Here is a 22,358-nt window from a genome sequence, read left to right on the forward strand (position 1 = left end):
ATACCCCTAAGTGGGTAACCAGGGACATGTCATGAGAAATAAAAAAATATATATATCTAATATATAAATATTAAAAATAGTATGCATATTGCGAGTCGGAATAGTCTCTGTGCATGGAAGCAAACAAGGAGTTTTAGCATATAGCGCATGAGCAGATGGGAAATTACACATCTTTGCATATGTCCGTCCTATTCTGAGTCAGACAGATATGGGCAGATATGTCTCTCCATGAAATTGGACAGTTTGGGGCGGGAACTCGGTGGCGTCAATGTGATAACCACCCTGACTTGTAGGAGTGTCATGGGCTTGTGTCTAATTAGTTGAACGGAGGCTCAGATCTTCATAAGGTTGTAAATTAGGCTTCCGTGTCTGCCCACAGCTACAGCCATTTTACGTGAGACTCATAATCAGCCACTTAAGGTCCTGCGAATTGAGCCCAGCCTGGTTCCTACAAAGCTCACTAAAGGCGATAACGTGGGATATTCTTTGTCACCTTTATATCACGATCTATGAACAAATCTTGGACATATTGTCAGTGTGTAAAATCCAACAGACAACAACAAAATGTTTAGCTACCTGTGGTAAACACAAAAGATGACACTTTGTTATTACAGTTTGATACCACTACTTCTACAATGACAGGAGCCTAGTTTTTTGTCTATAGCTACAGATGTGTCCATTTATACTGTGGCTTCAGTCGCGCCAGTTAGCCCCTCTCCAACGGGCCAGGTGTCGGGTGACTTCGCTGTGCTGAGCATCTTTTCGCTCAAATTGTGCGTCTTACTCACGTAAATAATTCAACAGGAAGAGTCAAAACTGCATTGCTAGCGTACACTAGTGTCTGCAATACTGAGTCATCTGTGTGCGACTATGTGGGGAATTCAAATATATGGTACGTTACTCATCTTGGAAGGTCTTAGCCATGCCGGGCGTCTCGCACCGTATGGCGACACATTTATAAGGCTATATAGCAGCCTTCATTTGAGTTTGAACCATCATATGAGATATAACAGTGGTTCTCAAACTCGGTCCCCAGGACCCCACACAGGTCACATTTTACAGGTCACCCAGCAGGTGCACAGGTGTGTTCATTACTCACTGACACATTTTACTTGCGATTCTGTGAGGAGACCTGGAAAACATGCACTGTTTAGGGTCCCAAGGACCGAGTTTGAGAACCTGTGAGATACAGTATAAGATTATATCATCCCACAGCATAGCCCCCACTAACAGCTGATTCATGGTAGAACGGGGAAGACAGGGCACAGTGTTGCTTAGGATTTTCTCAGCAATGGTATGTGATTTATTATAACTGCACCTTCAATGTTTTGGATTAAATCTGATTTTTTCTTCTAACTCCCAGAGGTGTGCATGATACATAGAAAAAACAAGCTCTGTATACTTTGCTTATTTAGCAAATCTACATTTTTATTCTTGATATACAGATCTGATTATCCTGTCTTCTTTCCCACAATGGGCCGTATTCAATTAGAAGCGAAAAGCCGAGATCCACAAAAAAGTATCGCCGATTGCGACTTTTTGCCTGTCGGAAACTTATCTCCGTATTCAATTCCATCCGCTTTTCGTGTACGCGGAAAGTTAATGCAATGCAATAGGCAAAAAAGATTTGCCTCTGAATAGCAGGAGAAAACAAGTGCAACATTTTTATTTTGGGGTGCAAAGGTGGGGAAACCACTCAGAACCCTGGGGACAGCCCCCAAAGGACAACTGCGTCATAAAATTCCAAGAAAAAACTTAAGATCACCCAAAAAAAGTACTTTGAATTTTGGGGCGAAAAAGCACAAAGTGGGGGGACAAGTTCACAAACTAGCGAAATAAGGTTCTGGGGGTGCTCTAAGAAGGGGCCAAGTGTTTTTGGGATTACAGGTGCTTTTATGAGGGAGGAATTTCACTTTTATTAAAACTTCACTTTAGAGACAATAAAAGATGGTAGCACCCATTTCAGGTACCCCAAATTTGCCAGGACTACTTATCTTCTCCCAAAAACACTGCTTTATGCCATTCTTCACCACTTGCGCAAATACGCTAATTAGAAGCTATTGTGCGAACTTAAGTACCCCAAACAGTTTTATTAGGACTAATCGGGCACTGCTACATTGATCCCCAATGTTTCTGCATCTTTTTGTGGGGTTCAGGCTGATTTCCCCAATTCTGACGCCACTTTTCGCCTGTCCTGACTTCGCGTGTCCCCGTTTTCACGTCTTTTGGAATTGTATAGGGCTAATATCGGGTACGCACACGATAAGTTTCCACGGCTAAAATACGCGAAAAGTCCGGCATGCGAAACTTTATCGCGGGTGTGAATCTAATTGAATACCGCCCTATGTCATTGCATTGAATGCATTCACATATTCATAAATGCAAAATTCCATAAAGATAAACTGTATTTGCTAAGCAAATTAAATCAATATATTTAACACAGGAAACTTTACTTCTATATTGCTTTACAAAACAGAAAATTTACATACAGTATGTATTAGAATTCATTGACTAGTTACTATATGTAGGTTATATATTTCCATGGATTTATTATTATTATTATTATTATTATTATTATTATTATTATTAGTAGTAGTAGTAGTAGTAGTAGTAGTAGTAGTACTATTATTATGTATTTGTATGGTGCCATAACATTTTTATTTTGTGCTGTTCTGGAATAGAACATAGAACAAAGTGACAGATGCAACAGGCAAAATACAAAGGGCCTCATTCAGAGCCGTACGCTCTGAGCAGAGCGCACGCTCTGAATGAGGGCTGCCCTCCATAATTATGGAGCGTCCTCCTGGACGCTCGTATAGCTGTGGGTCACCACCCACAGCCTATACGAGCATGCAGTTTGATGGCCGCGATGGTCGTGACCATCGCGACCATCACCACTGCGAGCCGGAGCCTGCGGTTGAGGTTTTCAACCGCAAGGCCCAGAGTGATTTTGGCTCTATCAGAGCCAAAATCACTCCCACTGACATCACTAGTGATGTCAGTGGGCCGGCTTCTGACGGTAGGCGTTTCCTTGGGAATGCCCCTGTCAGGGAGGCACGCCCCCAGCACGCCCACCAAAGGGGGCGTGCTGTCAATCAACATCGACAGCACGCCCCCTTTGATCAGACACAACGAGCGAAGGAAAGTCCTTCGCTCGTCGCGTCTGGCGCATGCGCACGACGGAGCTCCCTCCGTCGTGCGCATGCTCAGTGCAGACCATCGACCCACTTGCGAGCAGACAGCCGCTCGCGAGTGGGTCTGAATCAGGCCCAAAGTCAGATAAAATACAGAACTTTCAAGAAGCATGAAAGATAAGCAAAAAAATAAAAGGGATGCAGTTCATTTACCAGCTGTTAGCCGTGGGGGGGGGGGAGGGTTACTTTTAGGCACCCCCGGGCAAGGGAGTAGCGAGGGTGGTTCCCGTGGAGCATGAGCTCTGGCCGCCTAAATGGACAGAGGGCGCCATTTAGGATTCCAGAATTCATGGGGCGCTGCACAGTATGACGGATGCCTGTTAGTTTTATCTCGTTTGTTTGCTCTATATACTAAATAAGTTATGGATCTGAGATCCGTTTCTTCATTTCATGCTCCCTCAAGATGCCCAGATTGTCTTCCCTCCAGCCCTCCCTCCTCTGTGATCAACTTCTATCACCTCCCCTTTCCTGTCAAGTTGATTAAATTCACTTTTCGCCTCTTTAATTCCCTCCCCTCTCTACCATGTGATCGGCTCTTTGCCACTGTCCACTCCTTTCTTATTGGCTTCTGTCACCACCCTTCTCTGATCAACTCTTTGCCTCTCCCCTCTCCTTTCGTATTGGCTTTTGTCACTACCCCTCTGCTCTACTTTTCTTATTGGTTTCTGTCACTGCCCCTCTCTGATTAGCTTTGCCCCTAACCTCTCCTTTTCTTATTGGCATCTGTTACCTCCCCTCTCTGATTAGCACTTTCCTCTCCCCTTCCCCTGTTTGAACCCCTCCCTTCTTCTCTCCTCATTCATTCATTGTGCTCCAAAGGACTTAATAGCGACACATCTGAGGTAAAGTCCTAAACCTCAATTATAAGGTATGAGATTTAAAAAAAAGTCACTGCTTTGCTATTTAAAGTAATGGAGGTGTTCCCATGCATGACCACAAAGTATTATTTGAAAGGTCTTTTTAAAAAATATTAGGAGACCTGAAATAATAATAATAATAATAATGGTGGTAGACAGAACATGACATGGTTAGTAGTACTCACATTAATATAGGTGCAATGTATATTTGCGAAGTAGGAGCATAGCTGAGAAGGGAGCTTCCCATAGATGTTCCCACTCCAGTGTTAGCTGTTTGGGGCAGTAATTGCAGTAATAAGGTGTGCACCCTGTGGAATCTCACTCTAGCATGTGTACTCTGTCAATTTAAGTTAAATGCTCAGAATATATGTTACAATCTCTTCTATTGACTAATAATAATGATTCAAATGAGAAAAAAGTCAGATCCTAGGTGCTATACATAAATAAAGCAATGCCACAGAAGCTACCACTTAATGTCATATTATATTCCCCCAATGGGACCTCAATTCCCAGCATGATACTGCCACTGTTTGCTGTATTTCTCTTCACTTCAGTATTGCCCCCACAGGCTGGCCATACCCCACTGGCACAGTTCAGTTCAGTACAGTAATGGGGAAGCTATGACAGGCACTTTCTCCATGTGCTATGGTTCCATGCTACTCCTCTTCCCCCAGGGGGACTTAGGGTTAGGCACCCCCAGGGTAGGGTTAGGCTACGGGAAGGGGGGGTTAGGATTAGGCACCACCGGGGGGAGGTCAGGGTTAGGCACCACTAAGGGAGGGTTAGGGGGGGAGAGGGGAGGGTTAGGGTACCGTCGGGATCCTGACACTTCGGGTTTCCAGCATCGGTTCACTGACAATACATCTGGCGGCATTACATACCGATTCCAAAATAAACATATACTGTACAAAGAATACATCATGAAGGCTATATAACAAACAAGTGTTGTACAGGGTATGTAAGAGGCAAGTGGCATGAGACAAAATTATACATATGGATGAGGCATAATTGTCTACTATTTAATTTTTTATGCAAATGACCACTTTGGGGGCAGAGCCTGAACTGTTTGCGTCATTTTAACCCTGCCCACTCTCTACGTAGCCACAAGTAATGGGACTTCTCAAGTCTAAAATAATTGACATTAAGAGACTAGTTGTTCCTTATCAATTTCTTCAGTTTTCATTTTTTTTTGTTCTTTGATTTACAAGTTTATTTTCTGTAAACACTCAGATAGAATCGCACAAGATCAAGAGAGCAACATACATTATTTTCCTTGAGGTTAGTCTTTGGGGCTTTATATGTACTTCACATTGTATTTCATAACTTATTCTCCATAATAGACTATTTTGCCAAAAGGCACAGCTGTCAGAACATGACAAATTGTTGTATCAAGTGGCTATTTCTCAATTTCTGCTTCTCATTTTTCATTTCTTAGCTTTCATTGGTAGCCTGGCCATACAGAAAGATTTAGAAAAGACTGAGAAAAAGGTTGAAACCTTTAATTTTTCTAAAGTGCATAAACTGTTCTATATATTGGTGCGTGGTTTGTGCAACTCAGGCAATGCTCATATAGCAGCACAACTGTATTTCCTCAGTACTGGGAATTTTCCATCAGCAATAGTATCCAGGGACTGTCCGATGGACTATATGATGTGCATGTTACATCTGCAGACTCTGGTAGGCACATGATGCATCCCCCATTGTGGATTCTGGGGGAGATTTTAATAAAGCTTAGAGAGAGATAAAACTGTGAGAGATAAAGCACCAACCAATCAGCTCCTAACTGTCACTTTACAGGCTGTGTTTGAAAAATAACAGTTAGGAGCTGATTGGTTGGTGCTTTATCTCACAGTTTTATCTCTCTCCAAGCTTTATTAAATCTCCCCCTCTATTTTACTTTTATACTTTTTTTATTTTACTTTTATGAACGTTCATTTTGTCTATGAGTCATGTTTTTAGAAGATAATATGACAGGTTGGCTTCTTGTTTTACTTTTTACCATGTGATATTGAATCTATGGTCCTTCTAATAACATTGGATGAGTAAGTAAAGAAAACCATTACATTCTCTGTATCCATGAACATTAGAGTAAGTGTATTCCCATAAGGGTGCTGTGTGAGGTGCTTTGTCTGCTTTCTGATACCCGTTTCCTGTGTGTCGCCCTTGGTTTTTGGTGTGTGGTCACTACTCTACTTTCAATTACACCATGAGAGTTAATTATTATACCTGGAAGTATTACCCTATTCTATTATTCTTTCCGTTTTATGCATGATATGCTCGTGATGTGGGGAAGGATTAGAAGTTGGAATTGAAAGGGTCATACTAAGAAAATAAATCAAGCTCATATTGAATTTTGTTTTAGTATGAGAATATACTTCATTGGATAATATGAACTAATAAGCAATATTCTGTATGTGAAGCACAATCGGCACCATCATGTTTGCCTTTTTGCATATATGAGACCTTCCTTGTGATTTAATTTTTGTTCTGTTTGTAATCCTTACTGTTTGCTGGTTTATTGGTAGGAGTCTGATAGCTACCACCGGCATGCGTGTGTCCAGGGGTGGGGATGCATCGACACTGCTGCATTAACTGGTACACATACTAAGAGCTGCAGAGGGAGGTCCCTGCAGGAATCACATACTCTGACTAACTCCCATGAGACCAAACACCGTGGATGAGGGTATGAGCTGAGTTGTAACTGGAGGAGATGTTCACAAGCTTCTCTGACCTCTGGAAATTAGCAGCCTCCTGGGAGTGATCTCATAAGACGTTTCCTCCTCTGTTGCAAACAGCTACAGACCTAATGAACTTTCTGCCTGACCTGCAACAATGATACAAATCCTAGATATTGGATGAGATGATCATGAATGGGTGGGGGTGTAAAGGGCCTGATGGCATGTGGAGGGAGTTTCATAGCATGTGGGGGGTCTGATTGATGGCATGCAAGAGGATGTGGGGATATCTAGTGGACATGTTTTCTAATGTGGGGAGGGTGGATGGCATGTAGGAGACATGGGGAGGTCTGATGAAATGTAGGTGGCATGTGGGGAGGTATGATGGCATGTGAGGGGTTTGATTAATGTGCATGTGGGGTAGATATGAGGAGTATGAAAAGGGCCATGGGGGGATTTGAGGGGAATTATGGCTATTTACAACTTTTGTACCTCAGTTCAACAGTGCCCTCCACAGCGATTGTGTAAGTTGTAGCAGCACGAAGACTGTTTGTTCACTTGACACAGCAACGCCATAAGAGCTGTGCTGATCTTTTTGTGAACATACTGATTTTTGGGGAGGGCTGATTGTATGTACTCTAGACAGATGTGGAGGGGTCTGAAATCCTGTGGGGGTGTTTACTTTCTCTTATACTCTTTAAAAGCAAATGTGGTTAGGTAAGACTGTGGGGGGGGGGGGGGGGGGCGGCACCAAGCTGATACTTGGCCCCAGGTGAAAGAAAGTCCAGTTTTACCCCTGACCTATCGTGTGAGGAAGAGTATAGTGCCAGCAGGGTGTCAAAGTGTTGAAAGTGTCAGAGTGCAGAACCACAATAGGGCTAAAGTACAGCCTAGTAATATTACTGATATTTCACAATAATGTATGTATTGGATATGGTTTTTTTTTTTATACAAAACAAGAATAAAGCAGGACAAATGCAATTAATGCCAACTGGCTGATAAACATATGTACAGGAATATGCAATGTGTATGACATGTGTTTTTAACTTGTGCCCTAAAAAATAAAATCTTTCGCAAATGTTTATTTTTACAGGACAATCGTGGCAACATGCTGCAGAGATTGGACAGCAGCCAGATTTGGCAGATTCATTTCTCTCCATGCCAGTGATGCTGATTCTGTACCACCCGTTGCTGCTGAAAGTGAGAAAACCCAGCATGACAACACTCCACACCACAAAACCCTGTTATTGATATGACAGCTGCAGCTGACGATTTCCAAAGCATCCGAAGGGACGTCATGCATGCCTCAAATTAATGCCCAGTGCCGAAGGGCTATAAGACAAACCAGCATTATAACTAACATACAAAATTGTATTGCAAATACCCAAGAGAGTGTGGATACCTATCTTTTTAAAAATGACTGGAACATTTCAGGGCTGACAGCAACAGGGCCCGTCAGGGAACATGATGCGAATTGTATTGCTGCAGTCACGCCGGGAATTGTAAGTACACCTACTGCTTACTGTATGTATACTTCCACTAAAAGTAGTGCTGCCAGCCCACCATCAACATTTCATGGTGTTAGAAAGTTTGTGAATCCTTTAGAATTTTCTGAATTTCTGCATAAATTTGACCTTAAATGTGTTCACATATTCATGAAAATAGATAAATAAAAAATAAAAAAATACAATAAATCAAATAACACAAATAGATATTTGTTTTCAATCATATGTTGATCGAAATGATTCAACATTAAGGGCATGACTGAGGCGCAATCACTGCTTGTAATTCAGTACAGCTGCAGCAGCCTGCTTATCATTAGAATTTGGATTTGCACCAACCTCATGTTTGGAGCAAATGATCAATCTGAAACAGCCGACCTTCCTAGGTGCGCACGTTACCAATGAGCACTATCAGGGTCGGACTGGCCAACAGGGGTACAGACTGAGGAAACCCTCGGTGGGCCCCAATGCCTGCGGGCCCCAACCCCTCCACTAATGTCAGATTCCAGACCTAGCACTCATACTTGTTACTCTATTAGATGGTCAGTTACCTGGTAAAGCAGGAACATGGATGAATATGAATGCTTGGTTTGTTTCTATAGAAACTACAACAAGATCTGCCCTCCTGCCAATCAAATTTAGCAGTTGGGTTAATATATATATATATATATATATATATATATGGGCCCAGGAACTGTAATATTTATGTTGTCTGCAAGTTATATCCTCTTCTAAAGGTTGGCCAAGCTTCTGTGGTGGATGGCCACATAACATGAGACATAGGCCCCTACTGTGCAAATCCCTGGTGGGCCCTTTATGCCCCAGTCTGACACTGAGCACTGGAGTCAACTTACATGCCCAGGGAACTCCCACAAGATGGAACAGCTCCGTCTGTCTACATGGTGACCACCCAATCACCACCCATTTCACTGAAACAGTGGTCGGTCAACAGACGGATCCATCCGTCCATATGCCTATCCATGGTGCGGTGCATGCAATCTCCGTCCATATGCCTATCCATGGTGCGGTGAATGCAATCTCCGTCCATGTGCCTATCCATGGTGCGGTGCATGCAATCTCCGTCCTTGTGCCTATCCATGGTGCGGTGCATGCAATCTCCGTCCATGTGCCTATCCATGGTGCGGTGCATGCAATCTCCGTCCATGTGCCTATCCATGGTGCGGTGCATGCAATCTCCGTCCATGTGCCTATCCATGGTGCGGTGCATGCAATCTCCGTCCATGTGCCTATCCATGGTGCGGTGCATGCAATCTCTGTCCATGTGCCTATCCATGGTGCGGTGCATGCAATCTCCGTCCATGTGCCTATCCATGGTGCAGTGCATGCAATCTCCGTCCATGTGCCTATCCATGGTGCAGTGCATGCAATCTCCGGAGTCTACACCAACATCCAACTCACCGTTACCAAACATTGGCTAAGCCTGAAAATGAGTTGCATATGGGTACATTTGTGTGCTGTAAGGATGGCTCGGTGCAACAGTCTCAGGATGTGCAACTTGGTTTTTACATTTTTAATGATTGCCGCTTTAAAAAAAAGGGGTAGACTCGTAGGAGTTCCTGCAGTGGCTGCAAGTCTCAATCTATTACATAAGCCCTGACAACTGGAATCCGTATGCAGCTCAGGTACAGATGAGATCAGCCATGTGATATAGCTGAAGTGAACTCACAGAAGCTGAAATGACTTTGCACAGTGTAAATAGATGATGGTCCAGTAGCTGTTTAGGAGTTAGCACTATGTAGCAGATGACGGTACCTGTATGCAGGAATATACTGAGGTAGACTGCGCACAGAGAACCGCTGAATCTGCAGGTGATGAATGTAGATGCTGCTAGGAGCTTGCACCGAATGAGCATATGATGGTAGCTGTATGCAGGAATATACTGAAATAGACTGCGCACAGGGGGCCTGATTCAGAGCCGGACGCAATCAGCCATTCGCCCGCAGTAGGTACGACCATCCAAATGTCAAACCAAGCGCTCGCACGTGTGGTCGCTCGTAGCGAGTCTTCCGCCCCATATTTCCCCAACCCCTCCTCTAGCTAACGAGCGTCCGAAATAGCAAGCGCCCTACTCGTTTTTTGTTGAAGTGTTCGCTCGCACAAGTACTACCGAAGTAGGCCTGTCATTTGTCCATTGCCTTGTTTCTCGTTCGGCAAACATCCGTGAATCGATTGGTGCCAATCATTACCTTAATTTACTTAATTGTTGGTCGAATGTTTTCAAGATTGTTTCTATTTTGAATGTCAATAAACTTTATTGTTTGTTTTGTGTTCATTTTGGTCCGTAGTTTCCGTCCGCTTTTAACGGCAAACTTGTTTATTTTAAATCCAAACGCTGTTTGTACGTTTTTTGGGGGGTTTTATTTAGGTTTATAATATTGAAAATAATTTTTTTTATTTGTTCCGGATTGCTAACACATCAAAATGCAGCAAGCCAATCCTAAATCACAATATATTTTTATGGGTTGTTCACATGACTCACACATTAACCAATAGAATTGTTCATGTTATTTATGAAAGTACATTAGCCAATCAAAATTTAGGGGTCCCTGTAATAAAGCTGATTTGTCTAAAAAAAAACATTGCCATCATGAGAGCCAGTGCTTTTACACGGCGTGAGCTGCTGGTGCTCACCGAAATAATTGATCGCCGTATAACAGATAGGCCGCCCTCCCGTCACCAACATGGTCAAGAGTTGGGCGTACGCGGAGGTGCGGCGCAGGCTGCAGACAATGGGATATCGTAGGACCATCGGACAATTGGAGTGCCGGTCGTCAGATTTACGGCGCCGGTCCCCACACCTGCTTGCGCATCTTCGGATGAGGATCCGTCGGCGTAAGTGGATATTTGAATGTTTATATATCTATGACAATCTTGTTTTCATTTTTGTATTTGCTAATGTAAATTTGCATTAATGCGTGTGCTTGTGTGCAATATGCGGTTTTTTTGGGCCTCAATGAGACCTTGTTAATGTGTTGTTTTTTTTTTTTCTTTTGGGTTAATGTTTTACATTTTAATTGTTTTTTTTAATACATAATTGCTAATATTCCAAACTATACATCAATTAGGTGAGGAGTGGATCCAGAGATGGAGTCGGAGGCCTGCACGACCCCTCTCCCCAACTCCCACCATCTCCTCCCCTGCCCACTCCTCCCAAATTTCTCCACCCTCCCCTTCCCTGGACATCCCTATTTCCCCTCCCTCTCCTGCTCCCCAAATCCAAATAACCCCTCCCTCCCCTGTCCTACCCATCCACAGTCCCACACCCTCCCCTGATGCACCCACTGTGGTTTATACTCCCTCCCCTTTATCCCCCCTGGAAATAAGCCCACCTTCTGCAGATGTCCACTGGCCTACTTCATCTGAGGATGAGGATCTGGGGCAACCTGGCCCTGAAGCTGCAGGTATTTTGTTTTTCATGTGTGCAATAAATGTGTGAAAAGGTGCCCTATATGCATGCACTGTGGTATCCCTGAATACAATCTAAGGCCAGTCCATTTTTTTTTTTTTAAGGCTAAATCTTTTTTTTTTTTTTTTTGTTGGGTGCTAATTATTTAAATTTTGCTACTCAAATTTTAACATTAAAATGTATTCATTTTTTTATGAGTTGTTTTTTTGGTGTTATTAAATTTGGACGATTGTCTGCATTTTTCATACGAAAATAATTTATTAAAAATCCATATATGCCAGAGCCAAATACAAGTTTCATTGTGTTTTTTATATTTTTGGTCTAAATTAAAAAATCAAATTGTGTAAGGATTATTTCAGATTCCAAACTGATTGTTCAACCCACTATTCTCATGTTCATGTTGCTGTAAGTTGTTTTTTAGTGTCAATTGGTAATTTAGGCAAGTTCATGTAACCACTATATTTGTGTTCAAACTTTAGCATGGTATGTTACCTAATTTTCGTTGAAAATCATAATGTTTTTTTATTGTGTTTTTTTTTTTATTTTTAGTAAAACACAGATTTTTCTTTCAACAGACCCAAGGAGGCGGGAGCAACACATTTTGGGCCACATTTTAGCCATGAGGGGCCATTTGGTGCAGCTACTTTAATTTATTTTTTGCAGCATTAATATGTTTTTCTTTTTCGTTTTTGTTAATAAAAATTGTTATTTTGCAAAAATCTTATTTATTGACTCAAACATTAGCTCACAAGGTCAATCAATGTGTTTGTTTGTTTTTTTATTGGGTTTTTGAATTTGCATATGAAAATGCAAACAATGTTCCAGACTAAAAAAAATTTATTCTCAAAAATTAAAAAAAATGACTGGTTTACCAGAAATTGTAGACATTTTTTGTCATTCCAAAAATTGGGTAAATTGACATTAACTCAATAATGTTTCGCTAGAATACCCTTATGTAGTTATTTAATAGATAAAAATGTTTAAATGCAACTCCCAAAATATGAAAATAAAGAGGAAAAAAGGTTGGGCAAACTATGCCAACATGTTGTTAATTTTTAGGTTAAAATTACAAAAATACCAAACCCAAAAAATAAAAAAAAACCTCGGAAATTAATTTCAAAGGTACTGTCCATTTGTGTAAGGCTTTTGTGGTTTTTCATGTCAAACCAAATTAAATGTTAAAACAAAATTGTTTATTACACATTAGCTCACAAACCAAAAAATATACACACAAAATTTTGCAAAAGAAAATCAAGAACTGGTTGAAGATGGTGCATGCCAACATGTTGTCCAAAATCAGGTAAGAAACACATTTGTCCAGGTGTAAAGGTCATTTGTGAGTCATTATTGTCACAGGTGATCAATTTCAGGAAGTAAGCAGGTCGTTGTTTGGATTTTGCCAAAAAAACAAACAAAAAAAAAGGTTAAAAAGCAAAACATAGGATAGTTAACACACATAATTTTCCTTATTCCCAATGTCAACAAATGTGAAAAAATGGAAAATCAAATACCTGAAAAAGCGTGTAACTACCTCATCACTTATGGCCCCCCCTGACACTCTCCTCCGACCAACCTTGGGGGTCCATCCTCAGGCAAGGCATCCTCTGGCTGCATTGGGACACCACTCCTTATGGCGATGTTGTGAAATATTCCACACAGGACCACAATTTTGGAAACCATAGCCGGCAAATACATGAGGTCGCCACCAGAGCGGTGGAGGCATCGAAATCGGCCTTTTAAAAGGCCAATGCAACACTCCGCCACCTGCCTGGTGGCAGTAAGTGCGGAATTATATTGACTTTGTGGCCCTGGTGTAGGAACCAAATAAGGCAGAAAATGTAAATCTGGATAACGTCACTAGATAAATGTTGGATAATAAACCTAATAGTGTAGTATAACTGTGACTGAATCCAGACAAAGAGCGCTAAATATACAATTTATTACATAATGCATAAAAGACAAAAATATAAAATATCTAAAAATCACACACAATACAAAACAATAACATACAGACTGGTTCAATGTAATTTATAAAAGGCACAGCAGATAACCCCTGCAGAAGGTATCTCTGGTGTCTTATATTGAATGTAGCACTGTCCAATGTAATTATTGGCCTCCAAACAAATAGTTAATACAAATCGCCCGTTGTTTCAAGACTCCTTAACACATATATATATATGCAGGTTTATATCAATCCTCGCTCCAATTGACCAAAGATGATCTCCACTTTTATTTTAACTCAGAGTCACACACTGACGTAATCTCACCAAAATGAGTATTTTGGGCTGGTATGCTCAATTAGCACCGCATGGAGAAGCACTGGTATGTTAAATACATTTAAAAGTCTTTTGAACACTGGTTCATCAATAAGGACTCACAGTCCTGATAATAGCAACAGCACTGTCCATGTACACAAAGGTGGGAGAATAATAGAGACTACTTGACATAAGTAGATCTCAATAATGATACATTACCGCCGGCCGGCTTATTATGGTAAATATACTGATCTGTCAGGTATAGAGAAATGTCCCAGACCTTACTCCCACAGGTGTCTTGGCTCTGCTGGCTGATATTGATCTCATGCATGCACTCCCAATGCTGTAACTGAACCGCTCATCAGTCTTAAGGCCGTCCGTTCTTTCAGTTTTTTAAGAACCAGCTGATGGTGAATAGGGATTCCCTTACATGTTTCTCCGCTGTAAGTCCTTGCGGTTTCATCAGTTTTCATCCCTCTGACGAAACCGCAAGGACTTACAGCGGAGAAACACGTAAGGGAATCCCTATTCACCATCAGCTGGTTCTTAAAAAACTGAAAGAACGGACGGCCTTAAGACTGATGAGCGGTTCAGTTACAGCATTGGGAGTGCATGCATGAGATCAATATCAGCCAGCAGAGCCAAGACACCTGTGGGAGTAAGGTCTGGGACATTTCTCTATACCTGACAGATCAGTATATTTACCATAATAAGCCGGCCGGCGGTAATGTATCATTATTGAGATCTACTTATGTCAAGTAGTCTCTATTATTCTCCCACCTTTGTGTACATGGACAGTGCTGTTGCTATTATCAGGACTGTGAGTCCTTATTGATGAACCAGTGTTCAAAAAACTTTTAAATGTATTCAACATACCAGTGCTTCTCCATGCGGTGCTAATTGAGCATACCAGCCCAAAATACTCATTTTGGTGAGATTACGTCAGTGTGTGACTCTGAGTTAAAATAAAAGTGGAGACCATCTTTGGTCAATTGGAGCGAGGATTGATATAAACCTGCATATATATATATATGTGTGTTAAGGAGTCTTGAAACAAAGGGCGATTTGTATTAACTATTTGTTTGGAGGCCGATAATTACATTGGACAGTGCTACATTCGATATAAGACACCAGAGATACCTTCTGCAGGGGTTATCTGCTGTGCCTTTTTATAAATTACATTGAACCAGTCTGTATGTTATTGTTTTGTATTGTGTGTGATTTTTAGATATTTTATATTTTTGTCTTTTATGCATTATGTAATAAATTGTATATTTAGCGCTCTTTGTCTGGATTCAGTCACAGTTATACTACACTATTAGGTTTATTATCCAACATTTATCTAGTGACGTTATCCAGATGTACATTTTCTGGCTGGTTATAGGTGTGTTTACAGGTACTACCTTTTAGGAGCAGCTTATGTATAGACACTATATTTAGATTTATTCTTTTTCATTTCATGCGCCTGAATTTCTTTGTTCTTTCGGAACCAAATAAGGAGTGAGCAGCCAGGGCGTGCAAGGGTAACCACTGTCTCCTGTGAAAATAAAAAAACATTCAGTACCATTTCTAAGTCAACAGTGTTTGTTTTAAAAATTAAGGGTACCACTTACCCAGAAGCCACGCATCACCAGCTTGTAGGTTGTTTAATTTGTGCCAAAGCCCTGATTGCCGGATGACAAGTGAATCATGTGCACTTCCTGGAAATTTGGCATTCAGGGACAGGATCTGGAGGGAGGCATCATATACCACCATTACATTCATTGAATGGAAATGTTTATGGTTCCTAAATATTGCCTCCAGCGCTGCTGGAGGCTGAAGTGGTATGTGAGTGCCGTCCACAACCCCTATGATGTGTGGGAAGCCTGCAATTTCAAAAAATTTCTGCTTCACCACATTAAGGGACCCCATATCCAATGGCATATTAATAAAATGAGGGAGGTGTTTAAAGAGTGCATCCATTACCGCCCTCAGGATCCTTGAAAAGGAGGATTGGGAAATGCCAGCAACGATGCCAACTGTGGTCTGGAAGGATCCTGAGGTGCAAAAATGTAACACCGACATTAACTGCGTAAATGGTGGTATTGCTGTTGGATTGTTAATTTGCCTTTCAAGATCACTCTCTATTAATGAAAGAGTGTCTAGGATGATTTGGGGTGGTAGACAATAACGCCATAAAACCACATCATCTGGCATTCCAAAAAGGGTGACATGTTCTAAATATCTAGGGCCTTGCACGCCTACGATGCCTACGCCTAGGAGGACGTTCAGGTTGGTCAGGGTCGTGGACCATCGCCACTATAATTCGCCCAACATCAATCTGAAATGTTAGACAATGTAGTTATTTTTACAACATTTAACAATGAGAAAATATACTTATCTTTTTTACACATTAAGAATAATCTTACAGGGTTAGGCAGTGACATCTTGAAGTAAACCTACGAATTAGATTTACCATAAAAATAATGTAAAATTAACACAAAATAAAGACAGGCTAAGGCTAAAATATAAAGAATGCATGCACTACACAGATGATGTTGTTATGCTAGGATTTTACAAGAAAATTAAAATGTACGCTAAAGCCACATACAGGAGATGAGCAAAATATACACAATAGAGGTTACAAAATAACGCTAAATGGTACCCTAAAGCCACATGCAGGAGATGAGCAAAATATACGCAATAGAGGTTACAAAATAACACTAAATGGTACGCTAAAGCCACATACAGGAGATGAGCAAAATATACGCAATAGAGGTTACAAAATAACGCTAAATGGTACGCTAAAGCCACATACAGGAGATGAGCAAAATATACGCAATACAGTTCGCATTTTTTATGGCAAAAAAAACATTTGGCAAAAAAATAAAAAAAAAACGTATACCTATCTGCATAGTGTGACCCCTTAAATAAACATGATAAATTATTAAAAAAAACAGGGTCTAATGTATGACAAAAAACACTTACCGCACAAAGACGATCACAACAAAATAAACGCGATCCACAACACGAAAGGAAAAAAAAACTAAAATAATAAAAAGGAAACACATATTAACATTAAAAAAGAAAAAAATATTTGCAAGTTTAAATCGACCCAAAAAGCGACCCAAAAAACTTACCTAAAAAAAAAAAAATCTGTTAGAAAAAGAACGCAAAAATGCGAAAGAAAAAAATTAAACAACAGAAAACTCACACCAAATCAAACAAACTCCGCAACCAACCACTACTCCGAAACAATCTCAAACTCCAACCACTTCAAACAACCCACCCCGAAACAAGGCCACAAAAAAACCTTAAATAGACCGAACTTTCCCGCTCAAATCAATGACGCACAATAGATGCGCCCGTATAATGCACACGCATCTATAAAAATGACACGAGAGCCAACAATGGGTCTGCTGAATTCAAGGTTTTAATCATGTCCACTGAACAGCAGCAAAGCCAAAATCCAGGACCTCACAGTCTGAAGCTCCAAAATTAAAGTTACCACACACACAAAAAAAAAATTTATTAATTTTTTTGTAAGGTGTTGAGACTGACAATGAGGAGGCTGCGAGGCCTAGTACCCAGGCCAGGGCCAAACGCAAAAGGCAGTGGCAATTCACAAGAAAGGAGATGGAGGCTTTGGTGCAAAAGGGCATTGATAACCTGGCACAGGCACCCCGAAATATGGGTGCAACCCAGAGATGGAAACTGTGGGAAGAAATAGCCAGTGCTGTCAATGGGGTTGGTGATTTTGTCCGTTCAACCAAAGCGGTCAAACGCCGGTACGTAAATGCTGTAACCTATTTCCAAATTTTTAAAAACTTAATAAAAAATCTAACCATACATTTTTAAACAACATATGGAGTGACTTCACATATCGGCTAAAACAAAAAATGGCTGATAGGGCTAGGCATGCAGGGGGGACAGGTGGTGGGCCAACCCCTGTGTCATTGGAGCTAACAGATTTGGAGAAGCTGGCACAGGGGTGTGTGCAGGAAGAGGAGGTGTTTGGCGTGTCCAACATGGACACAGACATGCCAGACTTTGCGGCTCCACATGTTGCTGCAGGTAATTTAGTTATAAATGATTGAAAAACTTGTTTAAGTAAATATACAAATGTACTAATATTTTTATGATCTCTCTTTTTCACACAGGCACAGAAGAGGACGAGTCTGCTCCAGAACTGAGGTTTGGCCGCAGTAGATCTGCTGGCTCCGCAGGGGAGGAAGCAGTATTTCCGGCTGGGGACCCTGTGGCGGACAGTCTGGGGCCTGCCCCCTCGCAGGCAGTGGCCCTTCTCACAGATCTCAATGATAAAACTGATAAAAACACAGAGATTCTGATGAGGATGGACGCCAATCTGCTAGGGGTGGCGGACGCCCTGGAGGAAAACACTGCGGCCAACGTCAGAATAGCTAATGCCCTGGAGCAGCTCATCTGCCTGAGCATGTTGGAGCCGGCCTCCCTTCCTGCTGGAACATCAGGGCCCTCCACCTCTGGCGCAACATCGGCCATCCCTCCAAATGTGCCTAGCCCTATGCCTAGCCCAGAGGAAACACCAGCTACCTCTGGCCAGGCACGCCGTACAACCAGACAGAGAGAGTCATGCTCCCTCCAACATTAAGTCAAGCGGGGGAGAAGGCGTTGACAGCACTGGCTAATTTCCCCAAATTCCATATCTGTGTTTGCCCCATATTTTTGCACCACCAAACCTCCCTCTCCTTTCTTGTGAATTGTTTTTTTTTTAACATTACTTTATTTTTGGGATGTAAAAAAAAACAAAACATTTGGCTGAAAAAAAAGCCACGTTTCTAACAAAATGTGAACATTTAATTTTTGAAAAATAAAAATCTCTAAAAAAAAAATTGTGTGTCAAATTCATTAGCAAATGGCTAAAAGGGACTGGAACAAACATACTTAAATACATATACTTTAAAAAATGTTTAAATCCAAAAAACATAAGGTAACAGGTAGGTAAACAATAACACAAGCAAAGCAATTAGTAGCTGATTGTCTTTCTGTATTGTAACCAAAATGTAAAAAAAAATTATACATAAAAAAAAAATGTGTTGGGCTTTTTAAACACAAAATAAATCTGACAACAACATGCGTACGGAATATAGCAAAAACATCAAGCATTTTTACCTTTATTTAAACATTTATTTGGTGATTGCTGTGATTTCAAAACACAAACAAGTAGGAACACAACATGCGTTCCAAATTTAGCTAATAAATCATGGCCATTGCAAATCACCTTCTCGCAAGTGATCCAATTATTAGGTGATTGGTCTTGTGCCTTGTAAAGGAATATAGCAAAACATCGATTCGCTAAGGGAGCTACGAAGAGACCATCGTCTTTGCGAGATCCAATACCCTACCACAAGCTGAACGAGCAGTCATAATGGAAACTGGATCACACAGTGACGTATCCAAAATAGCGTCCAAATTGGACGTTCGCACAAGATAATACATGTACGCCCAAAAAACGGCTTGCCACGCCTGCGTTTTCTCATCTCCACCCCCTTTACCACCCATAAACGGAACATTCTGTCAATCAAATTACATAGGTCACTTCCTGTTTGCTGTGTATACCAGCGAACGAAAAATGACCGCAATGATCCGGCCGCACATGCGCAATGATAACCGGACGCATGCGTGGTTTAAAACAATCTAATGCATACGAGCGAACGGCTAATTGCGTCCGGCTCTAAATCAGGCCCAGAGAACCAAACAATACGCAGGTAATGAGTGCAAGCTGTTCCATGGAGATGGTACAAAACAGCAAGAAGTAGAGAGTGCAATGTGGACTTCCAGCAATAGTTGAAGGTAATCAGGGGCACCCTGGTGCAGAGCAGTGGAGCACCACGGAGCGTATTAGCACAGAGCAGAACCTCACTCAGCGAGTGACAGGTAAGGAAGTCAGTAACCAGAGTACTGATCAGGAAGGAACCAGGAGCAAGTGGTAAGATGAGCAAAAACAGAGCGTGAGGTGCGCCTATCAACCAAGGTAAACAATGCATCCAAACTGGCAGCTCCTATCAAGCAGGATCTGCTACCTGCTACAATATGGGAAAGCAAAAGGAAGTATGTATGAGCGCTTGTTTGTGAAGATAAACAATAGAGTTAGTATAACAAATATTTATTACCAATGAATAAATTATGACAATGACAACAATAACAATAAAATAAAAAATGAGCACAACTCTGTGCAGTATTCAGACCATCCTTAATTTTGCCCTATTGGAGCCAATCTGCTGGTTAAAAATGTGTCTGTTTGGTGTGGGAACACTGGGCCTGATTCAGAGCCGCTCGTAAGCGGCCGCTCGTTCGTTCCGAGCGATGTTTGCACAACTGCGCATGCGTACAGATCATAATACGCATGCGCGAACCAGTCAGTGCGGACGAAAATCGTTTGTTCGCTAAATAGCGAATGCCTGCTATTTTGAGTGACAGGAGGAGGCGTAAGTGGGTGGTAACAGGGGAAGGTGCTTGAAAACGGGGAGTGGAGATCAGAACGCAGGCATGCTTAAAGGTCAAAACGGGCGTTTTATGGGTGTGCATAATTAATACAGCAGCGTCATTGACCACGTCACTTGGTTATTTTTTAGTCAGAACTGCTCGCAAGATTGCGGTAGGAAAAACCAACCACAAGAATAGCAAGCAGTTCATATGCTGGTCGATGTACTCGATTAATCTAATAAATAGCGGACATGACGTAGGATGCGAGCAGCCAGGGGGCGTAGTTTTCCAAAAAACGACCGCATGTTTGGTTCGCTCGTTCAGACCTAGAGGCGTGAACAGACCGCAAAGAGCGAACGGTTCATTTGAATAGCCACCCCTTTTTTCTGAACGAGCGAGCGCAAATAGCGTCCGGCTCTGAATGAGGTCCACTGTTCCTAAAAATGGATACAATCCTGGTGTGTACAGGAATGGATACAGTGCAACTTATTAGATTACAGTGTGATATTACCAGCAATGGTGGAGTGACTGCTGCAGGGAGCCGCTTGATGAATAGGAATAAATAGTCCTATGAACACCAGGAGCAAGTGATGTGGAGGAAAAAGGGTACACCACTTGATGACAGATATGGCCTCCCCTATCTCTTCCCTGGCGCTTCCCCATGAGGCCATTCCCCTTTTTGGGTGCATTATATCCCTTTGAAAAATGAGGGGGGCGCCAATGCTTTCTGACACAGGGCACCAAAAAGTCAAGTTACGGCTCTGGCGTTTGCACTTGCAGGAGCATGCCATGTGGCAAAGTAACAGTGGCGGATGAGATAACAGATTTGGAGAACCGCAATCTGACACTCATCCTTCAACTCTTACTACGAGTATGAGACATACTGTACTGTAGGATAAGAAGTGGTGATACTACTACTCACACCTGTTGCATAATTTGCGTTACATATCTGTTACACCTTATATTTGGACACCTTACTTGCAAAATGGGCATTAGAACAGAGCTTCCCAGATGTCACCCTATCCCATCCGGTTGCACTTTTTTACTTGCAGACTTTGCAGGACATGAAACACTTACCCATGCTTCCATCATGTGGTATTCGAAAGTACTCCTACACACTGTAGCTGGTGGTTGGCCTGGGCTTTATATCCTGCTCATTACTGTTGCATGCTGAGACTCAAGGACAGAAGCACAGCCTGAGAAGCATTGGTATCCACCTGTGATGAGGTTGTATAGTAATGATGAATCGTATCTACTGGTGCATTGACTGCACGTTAGCTAGAGTCAACCACCACCTTAACGACTCTTTGTACTTCACATCTTCTTGAAGCACAAACATCGGGATCGGCAATTAAAGTCAAAGAACCATACACTTGACACACCTGTACAGTCTCTACATCAGCTTCATTGATGCCACCAAAAGTGGAAACACACTCTCTGGCAAAGGTTGCAATTGCATTTCAGGCAATTCTGAAAATGGATCATTACCACCTTCTGTAAGAACGGCAAACGGCCCAAAGAATGCCGGCACTTACAATACCGACACCGGAATCCCAACACCTGCTAGAATCCCGGCGCCGGCATCCTGACCGCCAGCATCCCGAAGGTAAGTAGCAGGGTTGGGGTTAGGCACTAGGGGGAGGGTTAGGTTTTGGGTGCGGGGAGGGGGAGGTCATGTTTAGGCACTAGGAGGAGTTAAGCTCAGGCACCGGGGAGGGAGGGTTAGGGTAGGGAAAAGGGGAGGGTTAGGATACCTACAGACAGATGTCAGTATCCTAACCCTGTAGGGCGTCAGGATTTTTACAGCCGGGATCCCGAGCGCCACATCTCTTCCACTAAATCTGGATGCCTGCTAGCAGTGGCGTAACTAGGGCAGGGCCGCCAGGGCATGGTATCCGCCTGTCCAAGCTAGCCAGTGTAGTAGTGACCGCAGTGAGTGCGGCCAGCACTACACATTTACACAGGACCGGCGCTAGGCTTCCCTGCACCCAGCGCCGGTCCTGT

Source organism: Taudactylus pleione, unplaced genomic scaffold (assembly GCF_031769625.1).
Source record: "Taudactylus pleione unplaced genomic scaffold, aTauple2 ptg000303l, whole genome shotgun sequence".
NCBI lineage: Eukaryota > Metazoa > Chordata > Amphibia > Anura > Myobatrachidae > Taudactylus > Taudactylus pleione.